The following is a 19533-nucleotide window of genomic DNA, read 5'->3' on the forward strand; positions in this document are numbered from 1 at the left end:
GTACTCCTGCCTCCATCATCTTTAAAATATCTTTTTGATTGTTTTAGGATCCTTCTGCTTTCTTGCAGACCTCCTCAAATTCCATGATTGCATTTACGATAAACTTATTATTTGTTTACAGTCTGTGGGTTTTCAGATGTTTTTTCATAAAACCCAACATTTGTTTGGTCAGAAAGCCATTCATCTCCTAAATACTGTGCATTAGATTGATCTGTCTGCAGTTTTTAATTTCAAGCATTCCAGAATAAGGCCAGAGTCCTGTTTGGGTGTATCCTTTGCACTGCTTTGCCTGCTTCTGTCAGATTTCATCTTGCTGCCTGCCACCTGCTTCATGCTCACTGTCGTCCACTGCCTGTGGTCTGCACTTGGCTCTGGGGTCGCAGTCAGCCAGCGGTCGTTATTGAAACAGTGACCAAGTTTAGTGCAGTTGGCCCCTGAGAAGTGAAAAGCACGTCCTTTCCCTTTAGAGAGGTTTTGATCAATGTCAGGGAACTCGACAGACACACTTGAATTAGAGAAGCATCCAAGAACGATGAAATAATGCCCGGAGTGCCCAGAGCAGTAAGACCCCTAAGGGGGCCTGATGCTGTGAGAGGCTTCAGGGACTAGAAGGCTGGGCAGGATGTGGGCGGTGGAGAGGACGAGCCTAGAGGAGAGGACCAGCAAGATGGAGGGGAGGCCTTGGAGATGGCAGGGAGGCCTGAAAGGGGAAGGCCCTCGAGGAGACATGGGGGCCAAGAGATAGGTACGTAGTGACCAAGGGAAGGAACACAGCGACTGTAACAGAGGGAGGTGTTTTTCAACCCAGCAGCAGAGTTGGTGCTTGACATTGGAGGCTGTCAAAAGTGGTTTAATCAGTAGTGTTGCTAGGACAGTTATCTCAGCAGAGTTCCTCTATCACTGAGTATGAGATTGGTAAAGGAAGGAGAGACCGTGGAGGAAGAGACCAACAGAAGATTCTAGAATTCTAGCGCTCAGCTCTGTGAACCCCTGGCCAGGATGACGGCTGCCTCTTCACTGAGCTCCAAACCCGTGCTCTCTCCAAGGTCCAGCCTGCCCAGCTCTCCCGGGCACACTCCCACCAGACCCAGTCCAAGGCTCCCCTGAGCTAAGCTCCTGGCTCCCAGACCTAGACCTGTGGCCTTGACCTCTCCTGGGCTCTATACCTCAGCATCCTACCGCCGCTGGGCATTTCCCCCTGTCTGCTCCGGGGCACCGAAATGTACCCTTGCTTTGCTGACCTGGCTCCTCCACCCCTCCTTCCCTCCCTGATGGGAAGCACCACCGTCCTCCCAGAGGCCCAGACCAGAGCATCCTGACTTCCCCTTGGACTCTGCCCTCGGCTTCCCCATCCCGCAGGTCCCCTCCCTCACCTGCATCCCAGAGAGTCTGCTTTCCCCATATAAACCCACCTCTCTCTCCATCCCCTGCCTCGGTCCACTCACCTAGGAAAATCTTGTCTCGACCGCACCCTCCCCCCGCCCTGCCCCCCACTCCATCCCCTAGCTGGGCTCCATGGACACAAATCTGATTGTCTGACTCCCACCAGGGCCTTCAGAGGCCCACCTCAGCTTCCAGAGTGGTTCCTGCTCCCCCGAGCGGCCCCTGCCTGCTCCTTAGCCCGTCTCCCCACCCCCAGCCCCCAGCCGCCTCCGGCTGATCATGCTGAACTGTTTGCAGGCATCTCAGCCCTGTTGTTTCTCACTTCTTGCTCCACATCTGCCCTTCGCCGACAACAAACTTCCCCTGCACCAACTTCCCCACCCCACCCCACCCCACCCCACCCTATGCGGCCTTTGCTTGCCTAACTCCCGCTCACCCCTGAATGTTTTCTAAAACCCCCTCCTCGGGGAAGCCCTCTCCAGCCTCCCGGTCAGCTCCGACCCTCTCTCCATCCTCAGAGCCCCGCACGGCCAACTCAGGCGCCAGGGCCAGCTGTGTGTCTTGGAGGTGGGGTTGGCGGGGGTGGAAACTTTTTCCATTGTATCTCTAACATGTGAATAATGCCTGGCACGTGGTAGGAACTCACGAATTCAGGAAATTAGTGGCTCCATATGCATAGAATAAATATTTATAGAATTTCTTAATAGACTGATGCCAGGGACTTCCCTGCTGGTCCAGTGGTTAAGACTCCAAGGCAAGAGACACAGATTTGATCCCTAGTTGGGGAACTGAGATCCCATCTGCCACATATCGCAGCCAAAAAAAAAAAAACACTGAGACCACCAGCCAAGTGCAGATGTATAGTCCTAGCCGGAAAGTATTCAGGACCGTATACTTGTCCTCTGAGGACAAGTCTGGAGCAAACCACTAAAGACAGCCTGAGACCCAGCTTGCGGAGAGCAGAGAGGAGGAAGAAGGGCTGTCCAGGGGGCGAGGAGGCGCCCAGGAGAGTTCAGGGCAGCGGAGTGATTCAGGAAGGATGGAGTAGGGGTGCTCAACAGATTCAGAGGCCATTCCCCACCCCCCACCGAAAAAAAAGAAAGGCCAGGCCGAGACAGTGAGGAGGAAAAGACCACAGGAGTCAGCTGCCTTGTGGAAGGCGTTTTGGCGGAAGGCACCTTGTTAAGAAGCAGTGCAGGGACTGGCGCAGAGGACAGGCGAGCGTCCCTCGTGCTCAGAGCACCTGGCCTTGTCTGCAGACCCCGTGCGGGTGTCACGTCCCCGCTCCCGAACGTACAGCTGTCATCCCATGCTCTGCCGTGAATGCACGACCCCCGGCACTGAAGGGAGGCAACACCTTGCTTCCCCTGGGCCTACAGGGCCGCTCTGCAGTGCCCTTCAGTTCATCGTCAGGCCCAGCGACATGACCTTTCTGGACATTTCCACAGTGGCTACTCCCCAGCAGCTCTGACAGACCCGCCGTGATGAAAGCTGAGCTGACTCCATAGTAACGCCCAGGTGGTCCTGCCTTCTGACTCTCATCTCCCTCCCAAGCACAGTCCCATTCTTCTGTACACTGTCGTGTCAGCTCCAGGCTAACCGTACCCCAACCAGCTCCTTGCTCCCGGGCCCACTGCCCCCCACCCCCAGCATGGCTGCCGGCTCCACGGTGGCTGACATTGCCCAGTCATTTTGGTACTAGCAGCTGCTGATTGTTTTTCCACTGCCGAGACTGTTATGTAACTCCTCAGGGGCTTGTGCTTCATTCATTCACTGAAGAGTGTTTGAGTTCCTGAAGGACAAGAGCTGCGTGCTCTGCTTGCTTGTGCCCCTCTTGGTTCCACCGCAGCGTGCAGTCCAGAGAAAGGAAATGGCCCTGCCCCGACCCTCGAGAAGCTGGCAGCCGCTGGGGGACAAGAGATGAGTCAGTGCACAGGGCTAGGTTTCTGTTGGAGTCCATGCCAGCAGAAGAATCTCAGTTTGCAAAGCCCTGTGTGGTTGAGAAGTCTTGGGAAGATGCCAGCACGCAGGCCAGAAACATGGAGGAGGACCTCCACAAGGAGGGCCTGGGGAGAAAAAGCATAGGGGCTCGAGACAGCTGCGGGGATGACGAGTGCATTTGTCTGAGCTCAGGGTTTCCTTCAGGAGGGGGCAGTGAGGTGAGGCCAGGGTGGCAGAGGTCTTGTCCCACACTTGAAAGTGTTTTTCTTCAGTCCTGCAAGAAGTAGAATCCGTGAAGGCTTTTAAATGGAAGAGTAAGTAAGATTTGTCTCTTAAGAAAGATGACTTTGGCCTTGACGTGAGTGATCCTGGGGAAGGGTGAAACTGGAGGGGGAAGGCCAGATGGTGAGGATGCTCTGAGTCCTCGGGACATTCGTGGGGTTAGGCAGGGCGTCCTTGCTACTTGAGAGTGACGGGTCAAGCCCTGCCAGCCCCGGGGCGCTCACACCTCCAGAACAGTCACTGAAATCCCCTCTGTGACAAACATTTGAGCAGCCATGAATCTCTGCGGCTCCTCAGCACACGGTACCCTCTTTGCTGGTCGTGCTGCCGTCATAGTAGAAAAGCAACAGGATGTAAATGAAAAGGGGAAGAAATCTGCAGTCAAGGACTCAACCCTGGGTGGACAGGGAGCTCCGTGCACAGCCTCTCTAGGGTTATCATGAGGATAAAATAATTGGTGCAGCATTACCTGACACACCAGAAAGATCCGTCGGGTATTAATTATTCTGATTGCATCGGAAGGTCTGTTTTCAGGATCTCAGGAAGTTTGAGAGTCGTGATTTAGGAGCTAACCTGATTGTTATTCCTCTCTGAAACTTGTAACCTTTAGAACAAAGGTCAGTAGGCTGCTGGGCCCATGGACCAAACTAAGGCTAAGAATGGTTTTTACCTTTTTAGTGGCTCTGTAAGTACCTGCATAGTATCTTTGAATTTGGCCTATTGGTCTTCAAAACCTAAAACGTTCACTCCCTGACCTTTTACAGAAGAGCTTTATCAACCCTCTGCCCTGGAAGATTATGTAGCCAGCAACTTTCTAAGCAACTCTGTCTCCCAGGAAGTCTGTACTCTCTCGAGTTTGGTTGTCTGGTAACTGCTGTGAACCGCCATTCCCTCTGTTGTTTGGCTGATGGAGACAGTGCCACAAGCTGAGCTTGGTGACAAGACTTGCTAAGGCATTTCTGTAAGATCTCCACGTACTCTAGAAGTAGAATTACGGTGGAGCCCACTGTGAACGCATCCGTGCTTGGTATAAGCCAAGCAGGAATTTTGTCAACAAAGCAGTGAGGTTGCTTGATGTTGATTTTTTCATTACCTCTGCACTTCCTCCGGCTGCCCGTGTTTCCTGGTTGATTATCACCTGTTTTCAGCAACGAGCAGCCTTTTTGACCTGCGAGGAGAGGAGATGTTGGCACCTACCGCAGCTGACCGTGATTCACACATGCATTTCAGTTATTTTCTCAGTATTTGGTTGACGTGAGTTGGCTGTATTCTCTCACCCTCGGTTAGTAACATTTTGTGGCTGTGAAAATTGTTTCTCTCCTCATCCAGCCCAGCAACAGTTGTCAGGTAACATCTAACATGTGCATGGTTACGAGCCACATCTGCCTTGCAGATCATGAGCGTTCCTTTTATTAATCAAGGATTTTTATTTTAGTGGCTTTTTTTAAGTGTAAGTAAAAGTGCTCTCAGGTTCTCAATTTTATTAAGTTTTTGTAATAGCTTTATTGAGGTTGAATCATATACCATATAGTTCACCTACTTAAAAGAGGTCAATTCAGGGAATTCCCTGGCTGGCCAGTGGATAGGACTTGGCGCTTTCACCGCCAGGACCTGGGGTTTGATCTCTGGTCAGGGAGCTAAGATCCGTCAAGCCACCGGCACAGCCGAAAAAAAAAAAAGGGACAATTCAGTGATTCTGAGTGCGTCCTCAGAGTTCTCCCACCATCACCACATTCAGTTTCAGAACATGGATGTTCCTTCCAGAAGAGACCGTTCCCATTAGCAGTCAGTCCTGCATCCTCCCACCCACCTCACCCCGGGCAGCCAGCCATCTGGCTTCTGACTCTCTAGACTCGCCTGTTCTAGACACCGAATCGAATCAGGTACCGTCTGGCCCTTTATGACGGGGGCCTCACTTGGTCTCACGTTTCTGAGGTTTGTCTTTATGGCAGCATGCCTGACTGCCCTTCATTCCAGTTTCTGTCATTGTCCCTTCAGCTGGCTGGGTCTCACCTCTTGGCCTCACCAAGACTAGTTTCCATTACCCTCCTTTCCACAAAACATCCTTGGTATACTTAGCGTTCCTCCAGGCTCTGGGGAGTACCACAGTGAACAAGACAGCACAGGCTTTCCTCTTCCCGAGTCAGAGTAGGGAGCAAATTGTCATGAAGGCTCTTCCAGAAGTCCCTCCCCCAGGAAAGTGTGTCTGGAATGGAGCCCTGAACGCTGTATACCTAAACCTGTGTGTGTGTGTCTTTGTGTATGTGGGGTGTGTGTGTGTGTGTGTGTATAGCTCAGGAGCCCACCTTGACTCCAGAGGGAGCAGGTTCTCAGCCAAGATGAACCTTAGCAGCCCTGAAGACAGCACCCGAGCACGTGGCTTGCTTCTCAGCACTTTTCCTTTTCAGCTTTGCTCTTTCACTTTTTGGTGCAATTTGATTTTAAAGCCATCCTTTTCAAGTTGCTGCGCTGCCTTGTCAACAAAGCAATCTAATCAGTTAGAGCTAGTTCTTTTATGACTTTTTTCTTTTATGAGTCTGAAGTGTGTAGTATCAGGTACGGAATAAGTTACTAGCGCTCGGTTGATAAAAATCTGCAAATTAAATCAGAACTAGGTGCGAGAACTCCATTTTCAAGTGAAATTCAAGCTCTGCTGTTTATCTCAATCTGCACCTCCTTGCAGAAACTGCTGTTATGTTTTGGGTGCTCTTGCAGTTGATCACAGTGACCTTTGTGACACAATTCAGAACTGGAAGATAGGATCAATATAAATTCTAATCCCTTTCCAAGGCTGACTCATTAAGTGACCTCGAGAAAATCATTTCTGTTTTCCACTCTGCCTTGGTCTTCATGAGAAAGAAGAGGGTGGTATAGTCTCATGGTGCTTAAGGACGCAAGTATACGATGACCACATACTCGGTGTTTAGGGGAGATTAAAATGATCAGCAATCCTAGTTCTCTTCATAATTGTTTTTTATTTTTATTTTTCTCATTTATCAATTGCTTTTTTAAAACCATGAATGAATTTAGAGATGTATCTTGAAGTACACCTAATGTGTGGGATATTAGGGGAAAAAAAATGTGTCTCCGTAATCATTTTATAAATTTTTCCTCCTCAAAAAAAAGCAAAGCCATCCCTGTGGGTTTTCAAAACCAGTAAACAGTCCGAGTGCAGGACAGACCCCTGGGCTACCCGTGAGTTTTTCAGGAAAAAACAAGTCTTCCTGATGATCTCAAGAAGCCTGGACTTTCATGGAACCCGCCCCAGTTTCAGGCCTGTGGCCTGCTGCGGTGGGTGACAGACGTGGTTTTGTGAAGAAGGCGGCAGGAGCACAGGAGTTTCCAGGCTCATGAGTCATGATCTCCTATTCGAGATCAGAGCACAGATTAGCAATACCAAGATTTTTTTTTTTTTAATCATACTTTCTAAGTGATGGTGGTGTACACACCCTTGTCTTGCCTGGATTCCCGGGGTGGGGTGAGAGGTGCAGGTGCCACTCTGTTGGTGGTTCAGAGCAGGGGCTCCGGGCTATGAGAGATCACCGCTCAGTACTTGACTTCCGCGTTCCTGAGCTGCCCGTTGCTGCCATCTTCATAGGAGTGGTGCTAAAGGGTCCTTGCTCAGTAGAGATGCCCATCAGAGTGCTTCCATCAGTGCAGGTGACACTCGTAAGCAGTCTGTACAAGAGGGGATAAAGTGGAGAGTGTCTGGACCTGTGTCTGCCCGAGGAATCTCCTGCAGCAGCTTCAGCAAGTGGCCCCCGGGGCTCCTGCTGCAACGGGGAAAACCTGTATTTGAGAGAGAACTGCCTGGCTTTCAAGACATTCTTTGTAAGGGAAGGAACCCGGGTCTCCCGCATTGCAGTCATATTGTTTACCATCTGAGCCACCAGGGAGGTGAGATACTGATTTGGAAGAGGCAACTCGGAGTGATTAGTTTAAGAATCATCTAGTCCAATTTCCTGTTGTACACATGAGGCACCCTAGACCTTCAGGTGGTCTCGTCCTCTCAGACCGGCTGCTTGACTGAATTCTCTAGACGTTCAGCCATGGGGAGACCAGTAAGGATTTGGACAGTCAAGGAAGAAGCTAGTTACAGACGGAAAACAAAAACCAGGCCTTGTGCACACTGGTAGGGTGGCAGAGGGGTGGAGGGCAGGGGGAGGGCATTTTAGGTAACAGGCACAATTGGGGCAGATGCTGTCTCAGTGAGTGAGGGCCTGGTAAATGGAAGGAACTTGCAGGGAAGAGATGAGAAGTAATTAGGATGAGACTGGTTTTGGACGACCTGCAAAACAGGACAGAGCAATTGAGATGTGATTTCGCATGTAATTAAGATCCTCAGTTGCGGTGGTGGCATTGTAAAAGGCCGTATAGGCGCAGTTCACCTGCCGTGGTGTACAGGTTGGTCGGGGACAATATGGTCACACCTGGAGATGCTGCAGGTTCGGCTCCAGACCACATGAAAGCAGGTGTTGCAATAAAGCGAGTCCCATGAATTTCTGATTTCCCAGTGCATATAAAACTTATGTTTATACTATACTGTAGTCTGTTGAATATGCAATAGTATTATGTCCTTAAAAATGTACATACCTTAATCAAAAAAATACATTATTGGTAAAAAAATACTAGGCATCATCTGAGCCTTCCAGGAGTCATAATCTTTATGCTGGCTGAGGGTCTTGCCTCAATGCTGAAGGCTGCTGACGAGTCATCAGGGTGGTGTTTGCTGAAGGTTGGGATGGGTGTGGCAATTTCTTAAAATAAGACAGCAGCATGCATGGCACCCTGAAACAATTACAGCAGTAGCATCACAGGTCACCGATCACAGATCACCATAGCAAATAGTGATGCACAGGCCCAGAGTGAGGAAATGCTGCTGGAAAATGTCACAGATGGATACGCTCAGTGCAGTGTTGCCACAGACCTTCAATATGTACCAAGTAGAATATCTGTGAAGCTCAGTAAACCAAGGCAGTGATGTCATCTGAGTCTGTTGGTTTAATCACAGAGGATGACAGCAAAGATGTACACAGTGGCAGACCCCCTTGAAAGGAAATACAGGTGGTACTTGAGAGTGGGCTGGATTTGATGTACAGGGAAGAGAGTTGAGTCCAAAAGGGTTGCCAGGCTCTCAGGAGATGCTGTCCGCCCTGGCCCGGTGCTGGTCGGAGGACGGGTAAGGGGGTGACAGGTGATTGCCAAAGGGTGAAGATGAGTGACCGCTCGGGGGGAAGGAGAGGTGAAAAGAGGGGAAACACTGAGTCATCCCCAATCTCAGTTTTAATAACAAATTTCACCTCTTCTTCTGTCCAGACACTTACTGGTAACAAGTACCAGAAGTAAACTTAATTTTTACTTTTATCTAACAATTTCTGTGTAGAGCTAAGGTTAAGGAGCAAAAGGAAAAAAAAAAAAGAGCAAAACAAATTGTAAACAAAAGGTGAAATGTGGAAATGTGTCATCCCAGTGCCCAAAGATGCCCTTTCCTTCATATTTTCAAGGAAGCTGTGCCTTGTGCTGTGCAGTTCTTGTGTTCAGTCTTCACACGCATGTGCTAGTGAATCAAGTGAAGATAGTACAGACGCCTTCAAGTGAGAGAGAGGTGTCCTCTTCCTGCACCAGGTGGCCCCAGCCTGGGCTGCTCATACCCTCACCACCACTTCCTCCTCACAAGAAAGCGCGCGTTCCCGTTCAATGCCAAGATCAAAACCAAACCTCCCCGCAGAAGGCGGGAAAACCTTTGATCCTGACGCTTCACGGAAGAGAGGGTCCCTGTTAGAGGAGGGTCAGCCAGCCTTGGGGAAATGTGAGCACCCCCACCCCACCCCAGGCATGGCAGTACCTGGGATCCCCAGTACCACCCCAGCTCCTTGCCCCTCAGGGTGGGGAGCCCTTGACCTCAGGGTCATCTGAAGCCAGCTGCCCTTGTCTCCTGGGTCCTTTCCTCTGCCTGTTAGAATTTAAGATCAGCGGTGATGGGAAGCCCCGGCCTCTCACGAGACACACCATCTGAGACACACAGGGCTCGGGACGCACGTCAGGTGGTACACACACCAGCCGGAGCGCCCCTCGCAGGGAGCACAGTGGCCTGGGCTGCAGCATTGCTTCCTAATTGTGGACTCTGGGCGCCTCCTCACCCCGCTCCTCGCTGCCTCCCCAGTCCAGTGTTCAGACCACACCCGTGGCCCGGGCACCCCCACCCAGCAACGGAGTGGCCCCCAGAGCTCCGGCCAACCAGGACAAGAAGGAGCAGGGGGGACCATGGCAGAGGGCATCAGGCCGTCAGAGAGCCCTGTCTCAGATCTCACTGCTGTGGAAGCTGCCTTGTGTTTTGCTGAGAAGGGTGGTTGATGTAAAGTGTCTGAGCCCCCAAAACTGGCTGTCAGATAAACCCCAAAGAAAACTGAGAGCTGTCAAATTAACCTGGGACTGTGTTCAAGCCACCCCCTGGTTTCCCTCTAGTCCACAATTGCCTCCAAGCACCTGCTAAGGCTGCTTGTGCCCGGCAGTGCAGAGCGCCACTGTTGGGACCACTTCTGGCATCTGTGCAAACGTGACGATGGGGTGCTTCATGCGCCGTGTCCGCCTCCATCTCCCACATGCTTCTCCTGGTCGTATTCCTAGGCATGACCCAGGAATTGCTTCCCAAAGATGTGATCGGGCTCGTTCTCAGCCCTGTGATTGTCCTTCCATCTTTCATCTACATGATGGATAGATGTATGGCTAGTTTCTGGGTGTGGGGCTCTGATGGGGTTTGTTTCCGGGTTTTGCCATGAAGCTAGTGCTGATGACGGCAGCCCCTGGCGCTCAGTCTAACAGGAGGCCTCTCACATTGCCCGCAGTCACTACGTGCCGCATCCCCAGTGCCTCCTGTTCAGTTTCTGCCGTGCCTTTGTTTTGCCACCTCAGCTAAGCGCTCTCTGGGCCATAGGAAATTAGTCACTTCTTGGTGTGTCACAGCCCTCTTTACCTGGCCCCAGTGCAGTGCTCTGCACATAGAAGGTACGGGAATGAAGCCAACCCTACTCGTATTTACACCGTGAGCAGCAGCCTGCGATGTGTACAGGGCAGCCGTCAGCGCTTTATAAACACCCCTCCCGTGAGGAGCTCCTAGCTCCAGCTTCCTGGCACCATCGCAGCTCCCCAGCCGCAGTTCTTTGAAAACTGCTGGTTCCCATGTTAGAGGGAGATGGTGCCTCCTGCCATTAAAGGTCCTATCGGCCATGTGATGTGCTCCACTCTCTCTCTGGACCTCCCAGCCTCAGCCCCTCCCACCCTGGTCACCCCAACACTTAGGGCCCCGTATTACAACTCACTGTTCCTTCTTTGCCAAGGAAAACCGCCTAGAGCTTCACTCAGCAATATGCTTTGCTGTATATTTGTCCACTGCCTTATTCATTCAGTGAATATTTCTTAAGTAGTTGGATATGCTGGGTGGCAGGCAAGGCTGGGTCTATTAATACAGAGATAAGAAGGACAGTCTCAGCCTTCATGGCATCTTGTCACCTGCTGGGAAGATTCCTGGCAGAGAATTAAAGTGTATCGTCCCAAGGGCTGTCCTTGGCAAGGTGCGTGAGGGAGCAACTCACCCCAGACTAGCTCACCCTGGGGATTAGAGAAGCCTCCTGGGCAGGTGTCTAGACTGAGGCCAGCGTGGTGAGGAAAACCACTGGGGTGGTCAACAGGAGGCTGGCAAGCCCTAGTGAGAAACCAGAACTGTATCCTGAAACCAATAGGAGCTTGACGAGTATCAAAGCATATCTACAGAGAAGCCTGTTAATATACTCTAATTTTTTGTCTAGCTCTGTATCTCCATATGGCTAGATATTTTTATATACTTCAGAAGCCAGAGTAGCTTGTAGCAGAATTGACTGTAGACGGAGATGCGAGAATCTAGCTATCTTCCATTAAGCCAGACATAAAAGAGATTTCCAAAAATAGAAAATAATGACATTCTTCTCAGTAACTAATGGTCTTTGTTTTGGAAAATGGTTTGTTTTTTTTCATAAAAATGTTTTAGCAAGTAGTGGGTTTGTGATTGCTATCAATGAAGAAAAAAGTATTTTAAGATTGATAGAAAGGCAGTGGGAACCACTGAAGGGTTTTTAAGTGGAGAGATGGCATGATGAGATTTCTCTCTCAGAAGGTCACCCTTGACAGTGATCTAAAATGGGATGGCGGGAGTCAGAGTTGAGAGAAACAGACGGATTCCAAAGGACTCGGGACTTAACAGTTCACAGAGCTGGTGAGCTGGCTTGTGCTGTGGATGGACATCCGTGTCATTCCCCAGGAGCGGGGACACGGGAAGAGATACGGGACCGATGACGAGTTTTGTCTGGGACGTGCTCCATCTTACATGTCTCTGGAGCCTCTGAGGGGACGTGTTGGGCGATCTGGCTGTGTGGCTCCAGGGGGCAGCACCTGGATGGGGGCGGGGGGGCGGGGTAGGAGTCTCCACCAGACGCGTGGAAACTAAAGCCCTGGGGACCCACGAGCCCCTGGGGACAGATATGGAGAGGAGGAATGATCCTAACAGGACCTTAGGGACACCAGCCAGCGTGTTAAGGACACAGACTGGAGGCAGCGGCTCTCAGGGGCACTCAGGGAGTGACCAGAGGCTCAAAAGACCAAGAAAGTGTGATTCTCCAGAAGCCAGAGGGGCATGGGGGGGGGGGGGGGGGGTCCAGTGTCCCAGGAGGGTGTGGAGAGCGATGGAGGCACCGCTGACCAAGCAGAGGGTTTTCCGGGTAACCTGGATGAAGAGGGAAAAGCAATTTAATGGATAGAATACCAGACAGGGAGTTTCTGGAAGGCGGGGACGCCGTCTGAGCTCTCTTTCCAGCTTTGTGGCTCAGGTTCTTAGCGGTGCTTGAGCAGGCACTGTGATTCCGCTGATTTCACTGTAACCGAGCCACCTGAAGTACTCTGGCCTTCCCTGTGTCTGAACTCCACCATGAACTGCTCGCATTAAACGTGCAGTGTTTCCTCAAGAGTCTGCGGCAGGACTTCCCGACCCCTGGGTCCCAGTCACAGGTGGGCTGAGGTAGTGATCCCTTCAGCGCACAGGGCAGCAGGAAGGGCCCGAAGCTGCCAGGCCAGGTGTGGGGGCTACCTCTGTCCTGTGTGTCACACCCGTACAGCCCTCTGTGTGTGCCGCGATGTGGAGGCCACTGGACAGCCATGGGCCACAGCAGGGCGGGTGGTTCCTGTACAGGTGCCGCCTCTCAGTGTCACTGAGCAGTCCTGTCACTCTGTCCTGATGAACCCATAACCCACCCCAGCATGCTCCTGACACAGTCCACAGGCAGCCACCGTGGAGAGGCCCCCACCTGCTTTACAGTTCAGAGCCTAGCATCTGATACAGGCTTTCAGATCACCAAGACAGAGCATAAAGGGTGCTTTCCCAGCCCCCAGTGACCAACCTTTTAAAATAAGATAAGGATGCCTTTGGAAAGACTTCATTGTTCTAAACCATCACATTCATTTATACCTGCTCTGTAACTTCCATCTCTCCCTTGGCTGGAGAACCAGCTTCAGGCTGCACTGAGCTGAGAGTCGTGCCCGCCACCTGGGGGCTTTGATGCAAATCTCACCCCCAGTGCAGCTCTCCAGGGTCCTGTAGTTGAGCTGGGAAGATGAAAAATAACCCTGTAAGACACCATACAAGTATCAGACAGTAATAATAGCTAAATATATACGTAATATGCTTTTAGACGTTTTTCAGGCTCTGTTTTAAATGCTTTACATGTACAAACTCATTATTTCTCATATCCTTATGAGGTGAGTGTAGTTGTTATTTGCATATTACAGATGAGAAAACTGAAGTTCAAAGTTGTTTCCTAACTAAAGCCTCAGGTTACATGTACTTCCCTGGTGGTTCAGACGGTAGGGCGTCTGCCTACAATGCGGGAGACTCGGGTTCAATCCCTGGGTTAGGAAGATCCCCTGGAGAAGGAAATGGCAACCCACTCCAGTATTCTTGCCTGGAAAATCCCATGGACAGAGGAGCCTGGCAGGCTACAGTCCATGGGGTCGAAAAGAGTCAGACACAACTGAGCGACCTCAGTTCACTTTCACTAAGGTCACGTGATAATTGCAGAGCTGGGATTCGAACCCGGGTATTCTGGCTCTAGAGACTGCTCTCAGTCACTCAGCCTCCTCTACTCTTTCGTCCCTCCGTCATTACTCCAGAGCATTGTTGGGGCCCTTGAAGTAGGAATAAATGCATTCTCAGTCCCCTGTCTTTGAACAGCCTGACAAAATGCCTGGCTATCCTCTCCATGGTTGAAACCACACTCAACCTTTAAAACTCGGCTAAAAGCCCCCACCCTCTTTGAAGTTTCACCCCCGAGGTTTGGCTCCACCCTTTGATGCCTCGTGGCTTCCTTCCTGGACCTCCTTGCCTGGTTCTGACTTTTCCCTTTCTGGATATCTTCCTTTCCCTGGGGAGATCAGGAGCTGCGTGGCAACAAGGACCAGACCATGCACCTTATTCGTGTCTCCCGTGGAAGCTGCGAGTGCCCCCCGGGGCCCCTGGGGGACTCTTCTGACCGGGCTTCTCGGTGTAGACATGGCCTGCCTGGCAGTCCCCTCTGAAACCAGCCAAGACCTTGAGAGAGAGAGTTCTAGTCCACGTAACTTCCACATGATACAACATGAACAATCCTTTGCTGCTCTCAGTTGGAAAATCAGTTGTTTGCTTGTTTTCAGAAGAACTTTGACTTTATTTGAAAATCTCCTTACCAAGTAATAACATAATATGGCTCTTCAAAATGCAAGCTGTTTCCTCCTTCCTCTTTTGAGTATGTGGTTATTGCTTTTGAAGAAGACAAAGTAAAGGAAGTGTTTCCTGTTTGCAGAGGCTCACGTTGAACCTACAGAAAGAGCAGGCCGGTGTCAAAACACCCCAGAACCTAGAGCTCCTGTAACTTTCTGCTTTTTAAGCACTTTTTTCTATCACAGCTTGGAGTTTAGTTGTGTTTTTTGTTGTTGGTTTTTTGTTTTGTTTTGCTTTGCTTATTCTTTCACTCTCACTCCCTTTGAAGAATAAAATGTTACAGATTCACCCAAAGGCTCACCCCCTCTTCCCACTGTCCTGTCCTGAAGCAGGTGTCTTGTGTGTCTGCCTTTGACTGTGTCCACTGCCTGCGTGTATTTGTATCTTCGCCACCTGTGTGTATATCAGGGCTTCTCAGCCAGGACACTGTGGGCCTTTCAGTCCAGGCCGTCCTTTGTTGTGGGGTCTGTCCTGTGCGTTAGAGGGTGCTTAGTAGCAGCTGTCAGAGAAGGCAATGGCACCCCACTCCAGTGTTCTTGCCTGGAGAATCCCAGGGACGGGGGAGCCTGGTGGGCTGCCATCTATGGGGTCACACAGAGTCGGACACGACTGAAGCGACTTAGCAGCAGCAGCAGTAGCAGGCGTGGCCTCTGCTTCCTAAAAACCAACAGCACCCACCACCCTCTCCCCAGACTCCTCCCCACCCTCTAAGATGACCAAAAATGCCTCCAGACATCTGCCCCCAAATAGTCCCTGGGTGTTGGGGGCAGAATCACCACGTGTGTGTGTGTGTGTGTGTGTGTGTGTACACATACATATATATCCATAAAATAGGTTACACAGAATTATTCTAAACATTTTAAAATTTATGTAAATAGTTTTATATACACATATTCTTATGTAGCTTTCTTTGTTCATTCAACATTGTATTTTTGAGATGTATCCATTAGATCTAGTTCATTTATTCTAGCTGCACATGTAATAGTCTTTTTTTTAAATTTTACTTTATTTTACTTTACAATACTGTATTGGTTTTGCCATACATTGACATGAATCTACCACGGATGTACATGAGTTCCCAATCCTGAACCACCCTCCCACCTCCCACCCCATATCATCTCTCTGGATCATCCCTGTGCACCAGCCCCAAGCATCCTATATCCTGTATCGAACATAGACTGGCAATTCGTTTCTTACATGATCGTATACATGTTTCAGTGCCATTCTCCCAAATCATCCCACCCTCTCCCTCTCCCTCAGAGTCCAAAGTCCATTCTATACATCTGTGCCTCTTTTGCTGTCTTGCATACAGGGTCATCATTACCATCTTTCTAAATTCCATATATATGTGTTAGTATACTGTATTGGTGTTTTTCTTTCTGGCTTACTTCACTCTGTATAACCGGCTCCAGTTTCATCCATCTCATTAGAACTGATTCAAATGTATTCTTTTTAATGGCTGAGTAATACTCCATTGTGTATATGTACCACAGCTTTCTTATCCATTCATCTGCTGGTGGACATCTAGGTTGTTTCCATGTCCTGGCTATTACAAACAGTGCTGCAGTGAACATTGGGGTACATGTGTCTCTTTCAGTTCTGGTTTCCTCGGTGTGTATGCCCAGCAGTGGGATTGCTGGGTCATAAGGCAGTTCTATTTGCAATTTTTTAAGGAATCTCCACACTGTTCTCCATAGTGACTGTACTAGTTTGCATTCCCACCAACAGTGTAGGAGGGTTCCCTTTTCTCCACACCCTCTCCAGCATTTGTTGCTTGTAGACTTTTGGATCACAGCCATTCTGACTGGTGTGAAATGGTACCTCATTGTGGTCTTGATTTGCATTTCTCTGATAATGAGTGATGTTGAGCATCTTTTCATGTGTTTGTTAGCCATCCATATGTCTTCTTTGGAGAAATGTCTATTTAGTTCTTTGGCCCATTTTTTGATTGGGTCGTTTATTTTTCTGGAATTGAGCTGCATAAGTTGCTTGTATATTTTTGAGATTAGTTGTTTGTCAGTTGCTTCATTTGCTATTATTTTCTCCCATTCAGAAGGCTGTCTTTTATAGTCTTTTATAAAATGGAACCACTCACTGGTTTATTTCCCTACTTAGGGACAGTTGAATTTTTTTACGCTTTCTTACTTAATATTATAATCGGTGCTTCAGAGAATATCCTTCTAAATGCCCCTTGAGGCACTCATAGCTTCCTGGAGATAAAATTGCTAGACTATAGAATATCCTCAGTTTTACTGGATCTTGACACATTGTTCTCTGAAATGTTTGTGCCAGTGTAAACTCTCATCAACACTATAGAATTCCCATTTCCTTCGCATCACCCCATCCTTGGTATTGTTAGACATTTTATTTTTGCCAGTCTTACAGTTATGAAATGACTTAGTGCTGTTTTAATTTGCATTTCCCATGCTAGTGAGGTTGAACAGCTTTTCTTATGTTTATTGATTCAGGGTTTCCTCTTCTGTAAATTGTTTTTTCATATGCATTCTCCACTTTTCTCATGCATTCTCCACGCTTTTCTTGTGTTATTTATTTTTTCTCATTGATTCTTTACATATTCTGCATACTGTTTTGTCAGTTATATGTTACACATGTCTTCTCTTAATCTATACTTTGTCTTCTAGCTCTATTGTTTTTAATCACACAGAGTTCTTATTTGTTGTAATTGTTAGCAACCCTTTTTTTGTGTGATTTATGCTTCATATTTTGGTTTTAGAAATCCTTTCCCATCCCAGCAACATAAAGAATATCTCTTATTTCTTCTAAAATGTTTAGTAACAGCCTAGCTTGCCAGATTTAAATCTTTAATCTGTGGGGTTTATTTTAAACTAATCTTACTTTGTATGTGGCGTGAGGTCTAATTCTGTCTTTTTCCATGTCTTTTACCCGTTGTCCCAGTACTGTTCACTAAGTGGTGTCTCTCCTGCTGGCTTCCAGGGCCCCCTCCATCATGTGCTAAGTGGCCATGTTTACTTCTGATTTCTCAGCCTGTTTCTTTGCACTGCTCACCCATCACGTGCTCATGCCATCCTACTTTAATTCTTGTTGTCTGACAGTAAGTCCTAGTAACTGGTAGATAAAAGTCCTCCTTTATACTTCTTGAAACTATTCAGGTCTAGTTTTGACCCTTAATTTCAGGCTGTCTCGTTCCATCAAAACACACAACACACACGCACGCATGCACGCGCGCACACACACACACACACACACACACACACAGCTTTAGCTGCATGTAGCAGCAGCATGAAATCACAGAAACCTAAGCAAGGTGTGGGTCTGTCTCGTGTGAAACAAATCAGATGTTAACAGCCCCAAACTGTCGGGAGCGGTTGCCGCCCCCGGTCTCCTCTTCTCTTGCTGCTGCCCTGTCCTCAGCGTGGGGCCAGGAAGGAGGAGGAGGCACTGAGGAGGGCTGCGTCCCTCCCTTGAAGGCCCCCTCTCGGGGTCCCGCATGCCTTCTTGCTTGCGAACCATAGGCCCAACTGAGTCCACCGGGGGACGCTGAGAATGTGTTGTAGTAACTGTGTCACCAAAAGAAATCTTATTTTTAATAAGAATGTGGATATTGAGAGTCAGCCCACCATCTCTGCTACACTCTGGAATTGGCAGAGTGTGGAAAGATGCCAGTTTTGAGCCTTGTCAGGCAGGAATGGACTGTCTTTCCACCCATACCCTTCAATCAAGCTTACCAGTTTTCATAGAGACTTGCAGATCTGTTAGATTTAATTCGTACGGACCTATGAGTGAGTGTGAGAGCTGTTAGCTGCTCAGTCATGTCTGACTCTTTGCGACCCCATGGACCACCAGATTCCTCTGTCCGTAGGATTTCCCAGACAAGAATACTGAAGTGGGTTGCCATTTCCTTCAGGGGATCTTCCCGACTCAGAGATCAAACCCACGTCTCTTGTGTTGCAGGCAGACTCTTTACCATCTGAGTCACCAGGGAAGCCCTCCTGAGTACCTAAATAGTTTCTGTTATTCTTTGTAAATAGGAAGTTTTTGCAGTTACATTTTCTCAGTGATCGCGGGCAAGGGATGTTACTGGTATTTTTGTGTCTTGTATTCCGTCTTGTTAGTCCTCATGTTCTAGGTAAGATGGTCATCCTGTGTGAATGACAGTTTTGTTTCTTCCCTTCCATCCTGCTGCAGTTTCTTTCACAATTGGTTGGTCTGTCTTCATGACGCAGTGACTTGTGTTGAATGCAAGAGGTGGTAATAGGCATTCTTGCCTCTTCATCCAGTTTTATCAAATTATATCTGTTGAGTGAGCATTTGGTTTTTCTCTTTTAATTTGTTAATGTGTGAATTACATTGCTATATTTTCTAAGATTTCTGATATATCTTATTGGATAAGATGGTACTTTTTTAACATTGTTGGATTGAGTTTGTTGATATTTTATCTAGGATTATTGTACTTGTCCATAAATTTAAAGTGGGCTGTTTTATGATAGCCTTCTCTGATTTTGGAAACAGCGTTGCATAGCCTCAGAAAATTAGATGGAGGGCTCTTTTCCTTTTCTCTTCTCTAGAACAATTTGTATAAGACAGCGGGTCTTAAAATTTTCATGGACTTCACCTGTAGATTTTTAGTAGGTAGATCCTTAAGTATTATTTCAGTGACACTAATGGCTAAAAGTCTTGTCAAGTTTTCTATTTCTTCTTGTAATGTTCTATTAAAGTATAACATACAGAAAAGTTAGCGTATAAAGGGAGTCATACAGATGTACTTTTGTGTTTGTTTTACTCAGTATTACGTTGAGAGATTTCACCACATTGTTGCGTAGAGTCGTAGCCACTTTCAGACCCGAGGCCTCCGCTCCTGAACCCAGATAGGTGCCAGTGCCCAGGTGGGTCTGAGTTAGCAGAGTGTGCCCACCCTCATACCTGTCCCTGCTTCTTTACTGCACTGGTTTCCACAGCGCGTAGAATTCTGCCACCCTAGGGGCTCTGTCTCCCCTTTGTGTTCAGCTCTGCTTTTGAAATATTTTTAAAATTTTATCCACAAGTATTTATAGTAGGAAAAATTTTAGGTTTTCTTAGTCTCTAAATCTTCCAGAACCAGAAGACATCTAGAAACAGATTGAAGTTGATCAATTAAAAAGTTGGCATATGGGTAAAAAAAAATCCAT

General features: G+C 48.5%; 1 protein-coding gene across 1 annotated transcript in view; it reads left to right on the forward strand.

Moving 5' to 3' along the window:
- Positions 1 to 19533, forward strand: part of UBAC2 (UBA domain containing 2) — a 170822-nt gene that overhangs the window by 133960 nt on the left and 17329 nt on the right. The window lies entirely within an intron of this gene.

This window comes from Budorcas taxicolor, chromosome 12 (genome assembly GCF_023091745.1).
Source record: "Budorcas taxicolor isolate Tak-1 chromosome 12, Takin1.1, whole genome shotgun sequence".
Classification (NCBI taxonomy): domain Eukaryota; kingdom Metazoa; phylum Chordata; class Mammalia; order Artiodactyla; family Bovidae; genus Budorcas; species Budorcas taxicolor.